General features: G+C 47.2%; 1 long non-coding RNA gene across 1 annotated transcript in view; it reads right to left on the reverse strand.

Annotated features, from left to right (window-relative positions):
• Positions 1-3,250: 3,250 nt before the first annotated feature.
• Positions 3,251-19,944, reverse strand: part of LOC134935583 (uncharacterized) — a 108,733-nt gene continuing 92,039 nt past the window's right edge. Inside the window, exon 3 of the long non-coding RNA XR_010180268.1 lies at positions 3,251-3,972. This is a non-coding gene — a long non-coding RNA (uncharacterized LOC134935583). The remainder of the gene's footprint in view (positions 3,973-19,944) is intronic.

The raw sequence follows: 19,944 nt of genomic DNA on the forward strand, positions 1-19,944 counted from the left end.
AAGATACGGTATCTTTATAATGATTTAGTGATTTCTTCTCCTCATGAACCATGGAAGTCAGTTTGGGAGACATGATCTCGCGATTTCCCAGATTTTATTAACTGAAGCCATATAGTGAAACAATTTTCGTTTGTTTACAAATGATTGGGCTCGGCCCAAATGCAAGAAATACATTTCAAGTTTCTCAACAGGGTTTACATTTCTCAGGCACAAAGGAGTCATATGGCCCCCGATCTGCTGAGTACTTGCCCGAAATGTTCTGCCTCAGTTGCTAGTTTTTTGCATAATGTCTGGACTTGCACTAAGGTAAAAATGTTCTGGTACAAAATTCATTATTTTCTCCAACAGATTATTAAAGTTAGACTTCCATTCTCTTGGGATCCCTTTTCACTAGCTGATTTTTCAGGTTGGGTACCTTCCCTTTTGCATAGATCTATTCTTCCCTTTCTAACAGTACTGGTTACATTAGATAAAAAAACTCATACTATCCTTCTGGATCTCCAAATCTATACCTACCATAACACTACTGAAGACTGAACTTCTCAATTTCCTTTATTATGACCGAAAAGCAGCTATGACTAACATTGAGAAAGGAGTGGAGACGTTTTATAAAAAATGTAGTTTTAATCTAGAAATGCTGTCACAATATGTCAATACATGCATTATGCAAATCTTTGATAATAATACCTGGTCACTCCAACATAGACTAACTTAGACTTTTCCCTTCCTTATATACCTCTGGTATTTTTGCTATTTCCTTCACCATATTACACTGCTCAAAAAAAAATAAAGGGAACACTTAAACAACACAATGTAACTCCAAGTCAATCACACTTCTGTGAAATCAAACTGTCCACTTAGGAAGCAACACTGATTGACAATCAATTTCACATGCAGTTGTGCAAATGGAATACACAAGTGGAAATTATAGGCAATTAGCAAGACACCCCCAATAAAGGAGTTGTTCTGCAGGTGGTGACCACAGACAACTTCTCAGCTCCTATGCTTTCTGGCTGATGTTTTGGTCACTTTTGAAAGCTGGTGGTGCTTTCACTCTAGAGGTAGCATGAGACTGAGTCTACAACCCACACAAGTGGCTCAGGTAGTGCAGCTCATCCAGGATGGCACATCAATGTGAGCTGTGGCAAGAAGGTTTGCTGTGTCTGTCTGTCACACTACGTCCAGAGCATGGCGCTACCAGGAGACAGGCCAGTACATCAGGTGACGTGGAGGAGGCCGTAGGAGGGCAACAACCCAGCAGCAGGACCGCTACCTCCGCCGTTGTGCAAGGAGGAACAGGAGCAGCACTGCCAGAACCCTGCAAAATGACCTCCAGCAAGCCACAAATGTGCATGTGTCTACTCAAATGATCAGAAACAGACTCCATGAGGGTGGTATGAGGACCCGACGTCCACAGGTGGGGGTTGTGCTTACAGCCCAACACCATGCAGGACGTTTGGCATTTGCCAGAGAACACCAAGATTGGCAAATTCGCCACTGGCGCCCTGTGCTCTTCACAGATGAAAGCAGGTTCTCACTGAGCACATGTGACAGACGTGACAGAGTCTGGAGACACCAAGGAGAACATTCTACTGCCTGCAACATCCTCCAGCATGACCGGTTTGGCAGTGGGTCAGTAATGGTGTTGGGTGGCATTTCTTTGGGGGGGTCGCACAGCCCTCCATGTGCTCGCCAGAGGTAGCCTGACTGCCATTAGGTACCGAGATGAGATCCTCAGACCCCTTGTGAGACCATATGCTGGTGCGGTTGGCCCTGGGTTCCTCCTAATGCAAGACAATGCTATACCTCATGTGGCTGGAGTGTGTCAGCAGTTCCTGCAAGACGAAGGCATTGATGCTATGGACTGGCCCGCCCGTCCCCCAGACCTGAATCCAATTGAGCACATCTGGGACATCATGTCTCGCTTCATCCACCAACGCCACACCACACACCACAGACTGTCCAGGAGTTGGCGGATGCTTTAGTCCAGGTCTGGGAGGAGATCCCTCAGGAGACCATCCGCCACCTCATCAGGGGGGAAATGTACTAAGCTCCCGATTTTGACCGAGATGGTGTTTTTTCTTCAAAGTGTCATCTCGGGAATTTACTAAACTCAAATCACTGCAGTGATGAGGGCATTCGTATTTTTTTGGAAGTCCAAGTAAAAAAATACGATTGAATACACCATCGGTCAAACGCGGCTGTTTAGGTATGGAACACGGTCATTTACTAAACATTCGTATTTGAAATCTCTACCGTGAAAATGCATGTGCGTCCGTGAAAAAATACTAATCGTACAAAAAGCCTAAAAAAAAACAGACCTGCTTTTGAGAAGCGTGTTTACATGTGTTGCCAATTCTACATTAGTCACACCTGATTTTTTGGTCCTTTAAAAGGGGCCCCAACACATTTTTCACCACTCTCAATCTGAAATGGCTGCTACTGTGTGTAGTACTGCTGTCTTGTTTGCTGGGGGATACCTGACACTGCTCCATGAGGCTACAATAAACCCAGGCCTGGAAAAACTACAGGGTAAGCAGGTTGTACATGTTCCGCGTAGGCTGGCCATGGCTTGTTTTTGTAGTGTGCGTTTAAACGATAACACATTTGCTGATGACCATGTTATACAGATGCTCCGACTAAATGTAAATAACATTTTCCGTCTGTATGACCTTGTCAAACTGAACATAGACCCTGAGACAGCACACTCTCGCTCTGTCTCAGGCCTGCTCAAACTCCTGGCTGTGTTGCACTTTATGGCTAATGGCAGCTTCCAGCCTGTGACTGGCAATGTAATTAGTATCTCACAGGCCACCTTTTATAAATATTTAATTCAGGTGAGTTAAAACATACATACATGTGTATGTCTAAGTCGTGCTTCTGTAATGTAATAGAACACAGTATTGTATTGATTACAGGTCATGACACTCACCTTTAATTTTGGATTGTCCACTCAGGTTTTGGATGTCTTGGATGCCTACATACATGCCTCTCTCTGCTTCCCTACCCAGGAGTCACAGTGGCATGCAGTCAGGGTAGCTTTATCTGATCTTGCGGCCATGGCCAATGTTCTGGGTGCCAGAGATTAGCCACACGTTGAGCTGAGGACACCTAGGGGCAGGCAATATATTTCTAACAATACACATCTGGTCCTAGACACTAATTTACAGGTTGTTTCTGTAGCTAATTAAACAAGACACATATTCCGTGTGAGCAATTTATTTCCTACAACAAAGGTATTTTTGCCACAACAAATCAACATAATATTATAATAGACCAAAAATTAACTGCAGGACACATTATTTTTTTCTTTGTTGTGTGCTGGGTGCCGAGGATTGTGCTGGCTCGTTGCTCCTGGTTCTACTGGAGCGTCTTACTGGGGATTGAACTGGGGTCTGGTTTGGTGTAGTTGTCCCCGAGCTAGAGCTGACTTGGTGTGATGCCAAAACATTAAGGCTTTGGCTGAGTATATTGAGGCTGGCAGTGAGTTGCGTATTAGCTGCAGTGTGGCTTGCTATTATTCGTGACATGTTTTCATTGATAAATTGGTTGTGTTGGATGACCTGAATTAGGGATTGTTGTTGGCGCTGTTGCTCATCCATGATGCGGACGAGATTTGCTTGCATTTGGCAGTTGTCTGCCCTCATCTGTTCCATGGTATTGGCTATTCTTCCCACTTGAACGATAAGTCTGCCAGAGTTTCGAGCCAGTCTAGGCAGATGATGGGGCAGACTTGCCAGGTATTGGCTTTGTTGGGTAAGGCACGCATAGTTCAGTTCTTGTTGTTTGGCCCATCCGCTCCAAAACTCAGTCTCCATTTGTGTCTGGTCTGGTGTTGTGCTCAGTTGTGGGATGTTTGGGGTATGTCCTGCGGCGTGGTTGTCTGGGTATCATCTATGGGTTGCAGGTGAAGAGTGCATGTATCCTGCTGGTCACTTTCCTGCTGGGCATCCTCGGCCATGATGGCTGGTTCTGTATGGGGTTGAAGACAGCCAGTATTTAGTAACTTTTTAGCATTGGTCTTACTCTAGCTTTACGTCAACATGCATTTCTTCATAATATTCATGTTTTAATTGATCAATAGTTTGAGGCATAAACTTGACTATGTTGTTCATCTGTTTGTATAAATATGATGCTTCTATCCTTCACTACTCAGTTGATGTTTTTAAAAAAAAATGTTGGACTCTGAGCCACAATTAATGTGCAACCACGAAGAACTCGAACAAATACAAATTAATACATTTACATATTGGGAATGTACCTTCCTTTGGAACAACACACACAATACAATAAATGTGTTTACCAATACACTCATACATTGTTCAAGGCAGTCAGTGGTCTGGCAAAAACTTAAACAAATATAGTGTCCTAAAATGTACACATTAACAATGGTAGAAAAAGTTATGGGAAAAGATATGTAGCATGCACTGGCGCTCCGACTTACAGATGTATCCCTTAAATCAATTGGGGATGTATGTACCAACAGGATCAGTAAAACAGAGGATTTATTCCATAAAAGAATATGTTTATTTTGACAACTGAACTTACTGACATATAACATACATAAAGTGCAATAGTGAACCTGATCGCAGTGACCAATGTAAAGTGACCTTGCAGTAGGTAAAACAAGGGTCTCTCACCATATAATGGAATTGCGGTGGGCTAGCTTTAAACAAAGCAATATGGGTCCGAGGCTGAAATTAGCCCGGCACCACCGCAATAAGCTTTATTCAGCGTAAAAGTCCTTCCACTTGCTTCACTGCTCCTTGTCACAAAACTCCTCCGTCCAAGAACAACGCGTTTCGGTCATGTAGCTATGACCTTTTTCAAGTATTGGATGGAGGTTCCTCTTCCTGGGGGTGTATTTATACCACTTTAGCTGATTCCAATTATTTACACCTGTTAGTAAATGGTCCATAGTTACCGGGCGTTCTATCCCGGAAATGCCGCGGTTTGCGTTTCAGCCGCGACCGGAAGTGACGCACCGTGCGTTCCAGCGCTAGCCGGAAGTGGGATAGTTTGCATTCAATTTTGACGTTGACATTATAAACATAGCAGTTCTAATTCTAACTACTCCCACTTGATTCGATGTACGATGCATCCCTCTTTTCATTAACTCCAAATGTATATTAAGTCCATAATAGAGTGAGTGGATCATCACTCAAACCGAGGCCCTCTCCGCCATCTTTAAAGAGGGAAAAATAGCCATTTTCCTGATACAATCATTTAAGAAGCTTTTATCCTTTATTGGGTTTCTTACTCCTTTTATATAAAGGGATCCCCTCTGACCAAACTACGTGGTACTTCGTATTCCCACTAGTCCATCCCTATTACCCGAGAGGGGTCCCTCTTTTTTTTACTTAATGGTAGGTTTATTTCCCTCCAAAGGAGGCGTGGTCACGGGTCCGTGATTAGGCCACGCCCCCACCTTTTCCTGGTCGGCCAGTCTGCTCCTGCTGTGTCCGCAAGGCGCAGTGACTGGGGGAAACAGGGGAGAGTGGGAGGGCTGTGAGAAACAAGGTATGTGTGTTGAAAGGGACAGGCTGGACAGGTGTGTGCAGAGAACAAGGTGAGTGTGTGTGTATGGTGACTGGAGGGGCAGGCTGTGTGGGGGTGGAAACAGGCTGTGTGTGTGTGTGTGTGTGTGTGTGTGTGTGTGTGTGTGTGTGTGTGTGTAGGGACTGGGGAAACTGGCTGTGTGTGTAGGGAGTGGGGGGCAGGCTTTGTGTGTGTGTCGTAACATGGGCATGTTACTGGGAATAGTTGCATGCACAGACTCTGGGTTGGTCACATTGGAGGCTATGCTCAGGTGGGTGATCTGCACGTCTGTGGACGCTCGGTCCTTGTGCATTCGGCTGCACTATGTGCACTGGTAGGGGCTTTGTTAGCAGTGTTGGAGTGTTGACTGCGGGGGTGGGGGCGTGGAGCTCAGGGGATCCTGTCAGTGGCGGTTTTAGGTGCGGGCTATCAGGGCGGGCACCCGAGACGCTGCAGCCTGAGGCTGCAGTCATTCCGCCAGCGCCATCAGCACCCATCTGCTGCCTGCACCACAATGCCCCTTGCCACTTCCTGCTCCGGCCAGCCGCCCCCCATCCTGGCCACTTCACGCTGCCCGCACCCCACCGCGGAAGTATGACAAGAACATAGAGCTGGAGGACCACAGGCACCGAATGGTGAGTGACGGCTTGCTGGTGCAATTTGTATAAGGCGCTACCTGGCACAATGTGTATAAGGGGCTATCTGGTGCAATGTGTGTAATGTGCTACCTGGCGCAATGTGTTTAATGGGCTACCTGGTGCAATGTGTATAAGGGGCTACCTGGCGCAATGAGTATAAGGGGCTACCTGGCGTAATGGGTGTAAGGGGCTACCTGGCGCAATGGGTATAAGGGCTACCTGGCGCAATGGGTATAAGGGGCTGCCTGGTGCAATGGGTATAAGGGGCTACTTTGTGCAATGTGTATAAGGGACTACCTGGTGCAGTTTGTATAACATGCTCTACCTAGCGCAACATGTATAAAAGAGGCTCTACCTGGCATATTGTGTATAAGGGGCTCTACCTGGCATGTATAAGGGATACTACTGTGTGGTGTAATGTGACTGATGGAGACTACGGTGTGGTATAATGTGAATTGGTACTATTATGTGGCCATGCCCCTTCCCCAATGAAGTCCCTCCCCTACATTATTTGCACACGTCATCAGCGAGCACTGTCCCTGTTTTAAATGGGGAAAAGGGGGGCACCAAAGGAATCGTTCACCCTGGGTGCCATAAGGTCTAGAACCAGCCCTGGATCCTGCCCCCCTCAGCAAACCCCGCCTCCACTGGGGCTGCTTACAGAGGTTTCCTCAGCTGGTTTTCCAATCTGCCCTTGGCAGCAGTCAAGCTTAGCTTCTGGAAGACAGCCCGGGAGATCGTGACTGAGTTATCTGGCTGCTGCTGATTGCTAAGTAAAGCCGGGATAAATAGCTGCTGCAGACAGAGGCACACATCTCCCACCAACTGTAAGTTGTACAAACCGTCATACTCTATAACTGAACTGACAGAGCGCAAGGCATCACAATACCACAAGCCAATACTCAAAGCCGGAAGGCTAGCTGTTATTCCCAGGTCACTGCTATACAAATGTTCCCCTAGAGAACGTCTACTGACCGCTGGTGCTCCCCACATCCATACCTGTCTTCATATACTTCCCTCACACACCCACCCTGAGTACTGTCAAATATTTCATGTTGTATGTGTTGTACACACATTACATTCTACACACTTTTATTAGACACTGGCGAGCACCTACATCACCAACCTTAATACAGTAGTTTTTTTAGATTGTTTTAATACTCTCCCCTGGGCCACTTTGAATACATTGATTGAACTGTATTGATTTATTACTAATAAAATATACCTGCATCACAACCTCACTGAGCTGTGTTTTTCCAACTGCACGCCACCACTAATTAATCACCGACACAGACACCTAGGCCAACAGTAAGTCATTTACTGATATACTTGATTTATTAGTTATTTACGATATGATTTGTTACCCACTCCTGGGTTTCACTGACTACACTGTACTGTATTAAGCTTATTTATAACTAATTTGTATGCCTCATCCTCTTTACCCTGTGGTCCTTCTACCCTTCACCACACACCACCACTGTTACCTCCAACCTAGCAGCTTCCAACTCAGATGCACTTTAGCGCATATGCACACCACTAAAACTATATACGGTGTGTATATATATATATATATATATATATATATATATTGAGAGAGAGAGAGAGAGAGAGAGAGAGAGAAGAAAGAATGGAAATGTAATACCACCAGAAACAGTATAACCTGCATCACATGCTATAGTAAAGGCTGTCAGTCATATAGTCACCTGAAGTGTCAATGCTTCGGTCCGCTTACGGACCAATTTCAAGACCTCCAACAATTACAGCAGTCACTCTCAAAGGCAAAAAGTACTTGCAGTTACTTGTTGGCTTGAGAGCGGCTGCTATAAATTATTGGCAGCTTTGACTCAGGCAAGGGACAATGTGTGGTGGGCCCTGCGTGACACAACCCCTAGTCACAACCCCGCTGTTGCTGGTCACACCCCCTGCGACAGTACACAATAGGCCCTTCATAAATTTCAGCTCCAGGCCCATGTGGTCCTTAATCTGGCACTGAGCAAACCTACCTGCTTGCAGCTAGCTTGTGCTTCTTAGGCTACTGGACACCATTAGCTCCAGAGGGTTCGAACACAGGCACCTGTCCTCGATCGTCCGTTCCCGGAGCCGCGCCGCCGTCCCCCTCGCAGAGCCAGAAGAACAGAAGCTTGAAGACGACGAAATCGGCGGCAGAAGACTCCTGTCTTCATTTAAGGTAGCGCACAGCACCGCAGCTGTGCGCCATTGCTCCCAGCACACTTACACACTCCGGTCACTGTAGGGTGCAGGGCGCTGGGGGGGAGCGCCATGGGCAGCAATTGAAGTACCTTTTGGCAATAAAAATACATATATACAGTCTGGCACTGTATATATGTAAAAAACCCCGCCATTTTTTTACACAGAAAGCGGGACAGAAGCCCGCCACTGAGGGGGCGGAGCCTTCTTCCTCAGCACACCAGCGCCATTTTCTCTTCACAGCTCCGCTGGAAGCAGCTCCCCAGGCTCTCCCCTGCAGTATCCAGGTACAAGAAGGGTAAAAAAGAGAGGGGGGGCACATAAATTTAGGCGCAAATAAAACATATAAGGCAGCTATTGGGTAATCACTTATTATAAGTGAAAATCCCTGTGTTATATAGCGCTGTGGTGTGTGCTGGCATACTCTCTCTCTGTCTCCCCAAAGGACTTTGTAGGGTCCTGTCCTCAGTCTGAGCATTCCCTGTGTGTGTGCGGTGTGTCGGTACGGCTGTGTCGACATGTTTGATGAGGTGGGTTACGTGGAGGCGGAGCAAGGGCAGATAAGTGTTGTGTCGCCCCCGTCGGGGCCGACACCTGATTGGATGGATATGTGGAAGGTCTTAAACGACAATGTAAGCTCCTTACATAAAAGGTTTGATGACGCTGCAGCCTTGGGACAGCCGGGGTCTCAGCCCGCGCCTGCCCAGGCGACTCAGAAACCGTCAGGGGCTCATAAACGCCCTCTATCTCAGATGGTTGACACAGATGTCGACACGGAGTCCGACTCAAGTGTCGACGATGATGAGGCACATTTACAGTCTAAAATGACCAAGGCCATCCGATACATGATTATTGCAATGAAAGATGTATTACACATTTCTGAGATTAACCCTGTTAATACCAAGAGGGTTTATATGTTTGGGGAGAAAAAGCAGCCAGTGACTTTTCCCCCATCTGATGAATTAAATGAATTTGTGAAGAAGCATGGAGTTCCCCTGATAAGAAACTAGTGATCTCTAAGAGGTTACTGATGGCGTACCCTTTAGAGATGAGCGGGTTCGGTTTCTCTGAATCCGAACCCGCCAGAACTTCATGTTTTTTTTCACGGGTCCGAGCGACTCGGATCTTCCCGCCTTGCTCGGTTAACCCGAGCGCGCTCGAACGTCATCATGACGCTGTCGGATTCTCGCGAGGCTCGGATTCTATCGCGAGACTCGGATTCTATATAAGGAGCCGCGCGTCGCCGCCATTTTCACACGTGCATTGAGATTGATAGGGAGAGGACGTGGCTGGCGTCCTCTCCGTTTAGAATAGATTAGAGAGACACTTGATTTACTAATTTTGGGGAGCATTAGGAGTACTCAGTACAGTGCAGAGTTTTGCTGATAGTGACCAGTGACCACCAGTTTTATTTATAATCCGTTCTCTGCCTGAAAAAAGCGATACACAGCACACAGTGACTCAGTCACATACCATATCTGTGTGCACTGCTCAGGCTCAGGCCAGTGTGCTGCATCATCTATTATCTATATATAAATAATATTATATATATCTGTCTGACTGCTCAGCTCACACAGCTTATAATTGTGGGGGAGACTGGGGAGCACTACTGCAGTGCCAGTTATAGGTTATAGCAGGAGCCAGGAGTACATAATATATTATATAGTGAGTGACCACCAGACACACAGTGCAGTTTATTTAATATATCCGTTCTCTGCCTGAAAAAAGCGATACACACAGTGACTCAGTCAGTCACATACCATATCTGTGTGCACTGCTCAGGCTCAGGCCAGTGTGCTGCATCATCTATATATATTATATATCTGTCTGACTGCTCAGCTCACACAGCTTATAATTGTGGGGGAGACTGGGGAGCACTACTGCAGTGCCAGTTATAGGTTATAGCAGGAGCCAGGAGTACATAATATTATATTAAAATTAAACAGTGCACACTTTTGCTGCAGGAGTGCCACTGCCAGTGTGACTAGTGACCAGTGACCTGACCACCAGTATATATAATATTAGTAGTATACTATCTCTTTATCAACCAGTCTATATTAGCAGCAGACACAGTACAGTGCGGTAGTTCACGGCTGTGGCTACCTCTGTGTCGGCACTCGGCAGCCCGTCCATAATTGTATATACCACCTAACCGTGGTTTTTTTTTCTTTCTTTATACATACATACTAGTTACGAGTATACTATCTCTTTATCAACCAGTCTATATATTAGCAGCAGACACAGTACAGTGCGGTAGTTCACGGCTGTGGCTACCTCTGTGTCGGCACTCGGCAGCCCGTCCATAATTGTATATACCACCTAACCGTGGTTTTTTTTTCTTTCTTTATACATACATACTAGTTACGAGTATACTATCTCTTTATCAACCAGTCTATATATTAGCAGCAGACACAGTACAGTGCGGTAGTTCACGGCTGTGGCTACCTCTGTGTCGGCACTCGGCAGCCCGTCCATAATTGTATATACCACCTAACCGTGGTTTTTTTTTCTTTCTTTATACATACATACTAGTTACGAGTATACTATCTCTTTATCAACCAGTCTATATATTAGCAGCAGACACAGTACAGTGCGGTAGTTCACGGCTGTGGCTACCTCTGTGTCGGCACTCGGCAGCCCGTCCATAATTGTATATACCACCTAACCGTGTTTTTTTTTTCTTTCTTTATACATACATACTAGTTACGAGTATACTATCTCTTTATCAACCAGTCTATATATTAGCAGCAGACACAGTACAGTGCGGTAGTTCACGGCTGTGGCTACCTCTGTGTCGGCACTCGGCAGCCCGTCCATAATTGTATATACCACCTAACCGTGGTTTTTTTTTTCTTTCTTTATACATACATACTAGTTACGAGTATACTATCTCTTTATCAACCAGTCTATATATTAGCAGCAGACACAGTACAGTGCGGTAGTTCACGGCTGTGGCTACCTCTGTGTCGGCACTCGGCAGCCCGTCCATAATTGTATATACCACCTAACCGTGGTTTTTTTTTCTTTCTTTATACATACATACTAGTTACGAGTATACTATCTCTTTATCAACCAGTCTATATATTAGCAGCAGACACAGTACAGTGCGGTAGTTCACGGCTGTGGCTACCTCTGTGTCGGCACTCGGCAGCCCGTCCATAATTGTATATACCACCTAACCGTGGTTTTTTTTTCTTTCTTTATACATACATACTAGTTACGAGTATACTATCTCTTTATCAACCAGTCTATATATTAGCAGCAGACACAGTACAGTGCGGTAGTTCACGGCTGTGGCTACCTCTGTGTCGGCACTCGGCAGCCCGTCCATAATTGTATATACCACCTAACCGTGGTTTTTTTTTCTTTCTTTATACATACATACTAGTTACGAGTATACTATCTCTTTATCAACCAGTCTATATTAGCAGCAGACACAGTACAGTGCGGTAGTTCACGGCTGTGGCTACCTCTGTGTCGGCACTCGGCAGCCCGTCCATAATTGTATATACCACCTAACCGTGGTTTTTTTTTCTTTCTTTATACATACATACTAGTTACGAGTATACTATCTCTTTATCAACCAGTCTATATATTAGCAGCAGATACAGTACAGTGCGGTAGTTCACGGCTGTGGCTACCTCTGTGTCGGCACTCGGCAGCCCGTCCATAATTGTATATACCACCTAACCGTGGTTTTTTTTTCTTTCTTTATACATACATACTAGTTACGAGTATACTATCTCTTTATCAACCAGTCTATATTAGCAGCAGACACAGTACAGTGCGGTAGTTCACGGCTGTGGCTACCTCTGTGTCGGCACTCGGCAGCCCGTCCATAATTGTATATACCACCTAACCGTGGTTTTTTTTTCTTTCTTTATACATACATACTAGTTACGAGTATACTATCTCTTTATCAACCAGTCTATATATTAGCAGCAGACACAGTACAGTGCGGTAGTTCACGGCTGTGGCTACCTCTGTGTCGGCACTCGGCAGCCCGTCCATAATTGTATATACCACCTAACCGTGGTTTTTTTTTCTTTCTTTATACATACATACTAGTTACGAGTATACTATCTCTTTATCAACCAGTCTATATATTAGCAGCAGACACAGTACAGTGCGGTAGTTCACGGCTGTGGCTACCTCTGTGTCGGCACTCGGCAGCCCGTCCATAATTGTATACTAGTATCCAATCCATCCATCTCCATTGTTTACCTGAGGTGCCTTTTAGTTGTGCCTATTAAAATATGGAGAACAAAAATGTTGAGGTTCCAAAATTAGGGAAAGATCAAGATCCACTTCCACCTCGTGCTGAAGCTGCTGCCACTAGTCATGGCCGAGACGATGAAATGCCAGCAACGTCGTCTGCCAAGGCCGATGCCCAATGTCATAGTACAGAGCATGTCAAATCCAAAACACCAAATATCAGTAAAAAAAGGACTCCAAAACCTAAAATAAAATTGTCGGAGGAGAAGCGTAAACTTGCCAATATGCCATTTAGCACACGGAGTGGCAAGGAACGGCTGAGGCCCTGGCCTATGTTCATGGCTAGTGGTTCAGCTTCACATGAGGATGGAAGCACTCAGCCTCTCGCTAGAAAAATGAAAAGACTCAAGCTGGCAAAAGCAGCACAGCAAAGAACTGTGCATTCTTCGAAATCCCAAATCCACAAGGAGAGTCCAATTGTGTCGGTTGCGATGCCTGACCTTCCCAACACTGGACGTGAAGAGCATGCGCCTTCCACCATTTGCACGCCCCCTGCAAGTGCTGGAAGGAGCACCCGCAGTCCAGTTCCTGATAGTCAGATTGAAGATGTCAGTGTTGAAGTACACCAGGATGAGGAGGATATGGGTGTTGCTGGCGCTGGGGAGGAAAGTGACCAGGAGGATTCTGATGGTGAGGTGGTTTGTTTAAGTCAGGCACCCGGGGAGACACCTGTTGTCCGTGGGAGGAATATGGCCGTTGACATGCCAGGTGAAAATACCAAAAAAATCAGCTCTTCGGTGTGGAGGTATTTCACCAGAAATGCGGACAACAGGTGTCAAGCCGTGTGTTCCCTTTGTCAAGCTGTAATAAGTAGGGGTAAGGACGTTAACCACCTCGGAACATCCTCCCTTATACGTCACCTGCAGCGCATTCATAATAAGTCAGTGACAAGTTCAAAAACTTTGGGTGACAGCGGAAGCAGTCCACTGACCAGTAAATCCCTTCCTCTTGTAACCAAGCTCACGCAAACCACCCCACCAACTCCCTCAGTGTCAATTTCCTCCTTCCCCAGGAATGCCAATAGTCCTGCAGGCCATGTCACTGGCAATTCTGACGAGTCCTCTCCTGCCTGGGAATCCTCCGATGCATCCTTGCGTGTAACGCCTACTGCTGCTGGCGCTGCTGTTGTTGCCGCTGGGAGTCGATGGTCATCCCAGAGGGGAAGTCGTAAGCCCACTTGTACTACTTCCAGTAAGCAATTGACTGTTCAACAGTCCTTTGCGAGGAAGATGAAATATCACAGCAGTCATCCTACTGCAAAGCGGATAACTGAGTCCTTGACAACTATGTTGGTGTTAGACGTGCGTCCGGTATCCGCCGTTAGTTCACAGGGAACTAGACAATTTATTGAGGCAGTGTGCCCCCGTTACCAAATACCATCTAGGTTCCACTTCTCTAGGCAGGCGATACCGAGAATGTACACGGACGTCAGAAAAAGACTCACCAGTGTCCTAAAAAATGCAGTTGTACCCAATGTCCACTTAACCACGGACATGTGGACAAGTGGAGCAGGGCAGGGTCAGGACTATATGACTGTGACAGCCCACTGGGTAGATGTATGGACTCCCGCCGCAAGAACAGCAGCGGCGGCACCAGTAGCAGCATCTCGCAAACGCCAACTCTTTCCTAGGCAGGCTACGCTTTGTATCACCGCTTTCCAGAATACGCACACAGCTGAAAACCTCTTACGGCAACTGAGGAAGATCATCGCGGAATGGCTTACCCCAATTGGACTCTCCTGTGGATTTGTGGCATCGGACAACGCCAGCAATATTGTGTGTGCATTAAATATGGGCAAATTCCAGCACGTCCCATGTTTTGCACATACCTTGAATTTGGTGGTGCAGAATTTTTTAAAAAACGACAGGGGCGTGCAAGAGATGCTGTCGGTGGCCAGAAAAATTGTGGGACACTTTCGGCGTACAGGCACCACGTACAGAAGACTGGAGCACCACCAAAAACTACTGAACCTGCCCTGCCATCATCTGAAGCAAGAAGTGGTAACGAGGTGGAATTCAACCCTCTATATGCTTCAGAGGTTGGAGGAGCAGCAAAAGGCCATTCAAGCCTATACAATTGAGCACGATATAGTAGGTGGAATGCACCTGTCTCAAGTGCAGTGGAGAATGATTTCAACGTTGTGCAAGGTTCTGATGCCCTTTGAACTTGCCACACGTGAAGTCAGTTCAGACACTGCCAGCCTGAGTCAGGTCATTCCCCTCATCAGGCTTTTGCAGAAGAAGCTGGAGGCATTGAAGAAGGAGCTAAAAGGGAGCGATTCCGCTAGGCATGTGGGACTTGTGGATGCAGCCCTTAATTCGCTTAACAAGGATTCACGGGTGGTCAATCTGTTGAAATCAGAGCACTACATTTTGGCCACCGTGCTCGATCCTAGATTTAAAGCCTACCTTGGATCTCTCTTTCCGGCAGACACAGGTCTGCTGGGGTTGAAAGACCTGCTGGTGACAAAATTGTCAAGTCAAGCGGAACGCGACCTGTCAACATCTCCTCCTTCACATTCTCCCGCAACTGGGGGTGCGAGGAAAAGGCTCAGAATTCCGAGCCCACCCGCTGGCGGTGATGCAGGGCAGTCTGGAGCGACTGCTGATGCTGACATCTGGTCCGGACTGAAGGACCTGACAACGATTACGGACATGTCGTCTACTGTCACTGCATATGATTCTCTCAACATTGATAGAATGGTGGAGGATTATATGAGTGACCGCATCCAAGTAGGCACGTCACACAGTCCGTACTTATACTGGCAGGAAAAAGAGGCAATTTGGAGGCCCTTGCACAAACTGGCTTTATTCTACCTAAGTTGCCCTCCCACAAGTGTGTACTCCGAAAGAGTGTTTAGTGCCGCCGCTCACCTTGTCAGCAATCGGCGTACGAGGTTACATCCAGAAAATGTGGAGAAGATGATGTTCATTAAAATGAATTATAATCAATTCCTCCGCGGAGACAATGACCAGCAGCAATTGCCTCCACAAAGTACACAGGGAGCTGAGATGGTGGATTCCAGTGGGGACGAATTGATAATCTGTGAGGAGGGGGATGTACACGGTGATATATCGGAGGGTGAAGATGAGGTGGACATCTTGCCTCTGTAGAGCCAGTTTGTGCAAGGAGAGATTAATTGCTTCTTTTTTGGGGGGGTCCAAACCAACCCGTCATATCAGTCACAGTCGTGTGGCAGACCCTGTCACTGAAATGATGGGTTGGTTAAAGTGTGCATGTCCTGTTTTGTTTATACAACATAAGGGTGGGTGGGAGGGCCCAAGGACAATTCCATCTTGCACCTCTTTTTTCTTTTCTTTTTCTTTGCATCATGTGCTGATTGGGGAGGGTTTTTTGGAAGGGACATCCTGCGTGACACTGCAGTGCCACTCCTAGATGGGCCCGGTGTTTGTGTCGGCCACTAGGGTCGCTAATCTTACTCACACAGTCAGCTACCTCATTGCGCCTCTTTTTTTCTTTGCGTCATGTGCTGTTTGGGGAGGGTTTTTTGGAAGGGACATCCTGCGTGACACTGCAGTGCCACTCCTAGATGGGCCCGGTGTTTGTGTCGGCCACTAGGGTCGCTAATCTTACTCACACAGCTACCTCATTGCGCCTCTTTTTTTCTTTGCGTCATGTGCTGTTTGGGGAGGGTTTTTTGGAAGGGACATCCTGCGTGACACTGCAGTGCCACTCCTAGATGGGCCCGGTGTTTGTGTCGGCCACTAGGGTCGCTAATCTTACTCACACAGCTACCTCATTGCGCCTCTTTTTTTCTTTGTGTCATGTGCTGTTTGGGGAGGGTTTTTTGGAAGGGCCATCCTGCATGACACTGCAGTGCCACTCCTAGATGGGCCCGGTGTTTGTGTCGGCCACTAGGGTCGCTAATCTTACTCACACAGCTACCTCATTGCGCCTCTTTTTTTCTTTGCGTCATGTGCTGTTTGGGGAGGGTTTTTTGGAAGGGACATCCTGCGTGACACTGCAGTGCCACTCCTAGATGGGCCCGGTGTTTGTGTCGGCCACTAGGGTCGCTTATCTTACTCACACAGCGACCTCGGTGCAAATTTTAGGACTAAAAATAATATTGTGAGGTGTGAGGTATTCAGAATAGACTGAAAATGAGTGTAAATTATGGTTTTTGAGGTTAATAATACTTTGGGATCAAAATGACCCCCAAATTCTATGATTTAAGCTGTTTTTTAGTGTTTTTTGAAAAAAACACCCGAATCCAAAACACACCCGAATCCGACAAAAAAAATTCGGTGAGGTTTTGCCAAAACGCGTTCGAACCCAAAACACGGCCGCGGAACCGAACCCAAAACCAAAACACAAAACCCGAAAAATTTCAGGCGCTCATCTCTAGTACCCTTTCCCGTCAACGGACAGGTTACGTTGGGAAACATCCCCTAGGGTGGACAAGGCGCTGACACGCTTATCTAAAAAGGTGGCCCTGCCGTCTCAGGATACGGCCGCCCTAAAGGAGCCTGCGGATAGAAAGCAGGAAGCTATCCTGAAGTCAGTGTATACACACTCTGGTACTCTACTGAGACCTGCTATTGCTTCAGCCTGGATGTGTAGTGTTGTAGCAGCATGGACAGATAATCTGTCAGACGACATAGATTCCCTCGACAGGGATACTGTTTTGCTAACCCTGGGCCATATAAAAGACGTCGTCTTATATATGCGGGATGTCCATTTCTGCCAGGAGGGTCTTATGGACTCGGCAATGGACAGGAGATGCTGATTCTAAAAAACACATGGATGTTTTGCCATATAAGGGTGAGTGTAACTTATATTTTTGTATCACTCCTTACAGGTGAGGAATTGTTTGGGGACGGTCTATCGGACCTCGTGTCCACAGCGACAGCTGGAAAGTCGACTTTCTTGCCTCAGGTTTCCTCACAGCCTAAGAAAGCACCGTATTATCAAATGCAGTCCTTTCGTTCTCAGAAAGGCAAGAGGGTCAGGGGCGCATCCTTTCTTGCCAGAGGCAGGGGTAGAGGTAAGAAGCTGCACCATGCAGCCAGTTCCCAGGAACAAAAGTCCTCCCCTGCTTCCACTAAAGTCCACCGCATGACGTTGGGACTCCACAGGCGGAGCCAGGTGCGGTGGGGGCGCGTCTCCGAAACTTCAGCAACCAGTGGGTTCGCTCACAGGTGGATCTCTGGGCTGTACAAATTGTATCTCAGGGATACAAGCTGGAATTCGAAGCGACTCCCCCCCGCCGTTACCTCAAATCAGCCTTGCCAGCTTCCCCCATGGAAAGGGAGGTAGTACTGGCGGCAATTCACAAGCTGTACCTCCAGCAAGTGATTATCAGGGTCCCCCTCCTTCAACAGGGAAGGGGTTACTATTCCACAATGTTTGTGGTACCGAAACCGGACGGTTCGGTGAGACCCATTCTGAATTTAAAATCCTTGAACACTTATATAAAGAAATTCAAGTTCAAAATGGAATCGCTCAGAGCGGTTATTGCAAGCCTGGAAGAGGGGGATTTTATGGTGTCGCTGGACATCAAGGATGCTTACTTGCATGTCCCCATTTACCCACTTCACCAGGAGTACCTCAGGTTTGTGGTACAGGACTGTCATTACCAGTTCCAGACGTTGCCGTTTGGCCTGTCCACAGCACCGAGGATATTTACCAAGGTAATGGCCGAAATGATGATACTCCTTCGGAAGAAGGGAGTTATAGTTATCCCGTACTTGGACGATCTCCTCATAAAGGCGAGGTCCAGAGAGCAGTTGTTGATCAGCGTAGCACTCTCTCAGGAAGTGTTGCAACAGCACGGCTGGATTCTGAATGTTCCAAAGTCGCAGCTGATTCCTACGACGCGTCTGCTTTTCCTGGGCATGATTCTGGACACAGAACAGAAGAAGGTGTTTCTCCCGGTGGAGAAGGCCCAGGAATTAGCATCTCTGGTCAGGGACCTTCTGAAACCAAAACAGGTATCGGTGCATCACTGCACGCGAGTCCTGGGAAAGATGGTGGCTTCATACGAAGCCATTCCCTTCGGCAGGTTCCATGCAAGGATCTTTCAGTGGGATCTGTTGGACAAGTGGTCCGGATCGCATCTTCAGATGCATCGGCTGATCACCCTGTCCCCAAGGGCCAGGGTGTCTCTTCTGTGGTGGCTGCAGAGTGCTCACCTTCTCGAGGGCCGCAGGTTCGGCATACAGGACTGGGTCCTGGTGACCACGGATGCAAGCCTCCGAGGATGGGGGGCAGTCACTCAGGGAAGAAATTTCCAAGGGCTGTGGTCAAGTCTGGAGACTTCTCTACACATAAATATACTGGAACTAAGGGCCATTTACAACGCCCTGAGTCAAGCAGAGCCCTTGCTTCGAAACCGGCCAGTGCTGATTCAGTCAGACAACATCACGGCGGTCGCCCATGTAAACCGCCAGGGCGGCACAAGAAGCAGGATGGCAATGGCGGAAGCCTTAAAGATTCTTCGGTGGGTGGAGAATCACGTGCAAGCACTGTCAGCAGTGTTCATTCCGGGAGTGGACAACTGGGAAGCAGACTTCCTCAGCAGACACGACCTCCACCCAGGAGAGTGGGGACTTCATCAAGAAGTCTTCACACAGATTGCAAAGCGATGGGAACTGCCACAGGTGGACATGATGGCGTCCCGCCTCAACAAAAAGCTAAAAAGATATTGCGCCAGATCAAGGGACCCTCAGGCGATAGCTGTGGACGCCCTAGTGACACCGTGGGTGTACCAGTCGGTATATGTGTTTCCTCCTCTTCCTCTCATACCCAAGGTACTGAGAATAGTAAGAAAGAGAGGAATAAGAACAATACTCATTGTTCCGGATTGGCCAAGAAGGACTTGGTACCCGGAACTGCAAGAAATGCGCACAGAGGACCCATGGCCTCTGCCTCTCAGACAGGACCTGCTGCAACAAGGGCCCTGTCTGTTCCAAGACTTACCGCGGCTGTGTTTGACGGCATGGCGGTTGAACGCCGGATCCTAGCGGAAAAAGGCATTCCGGATGAAGTTATTCCTACGCTGATAAAGGCTAGGAAGGACGTGACAGCAAAGCATTATCACCGTATATGGCGAAAATATGTTGCTTGGTGTGAGGCCAGGACGGCCCTACAGAGGAATTCCAGCTGGGTCGATTCCTGCATTTCCTACAGTCAGGGGTGACTATGGGCTTAAAATTGGGGTCCATAAAGGTCCAGATTTCGGCCCTATCCATTTTCTTTCAAAAAGAACTGGCTTCACTGCCTGAGGTTCAAACGTTTGTTAAGGGAGTGCTGCATATTCAGCCCC

This window comes from Pseudophryne corroboree, chromosome 6, assembly GCF_028390025.1.
Source record: "Pseudophryne corroboree isolate aPseCor3 chromosome 6, aPseCor3.hap2, whole genome shotgun sequence".
In the NCBI taxonomy this organism is placed as follows: Eukaryota; Metazoa; Chordata; class Amphibia; order Anura; family Myobatrachidae; genus Pseudophryne; species Pseudophryne corroboree.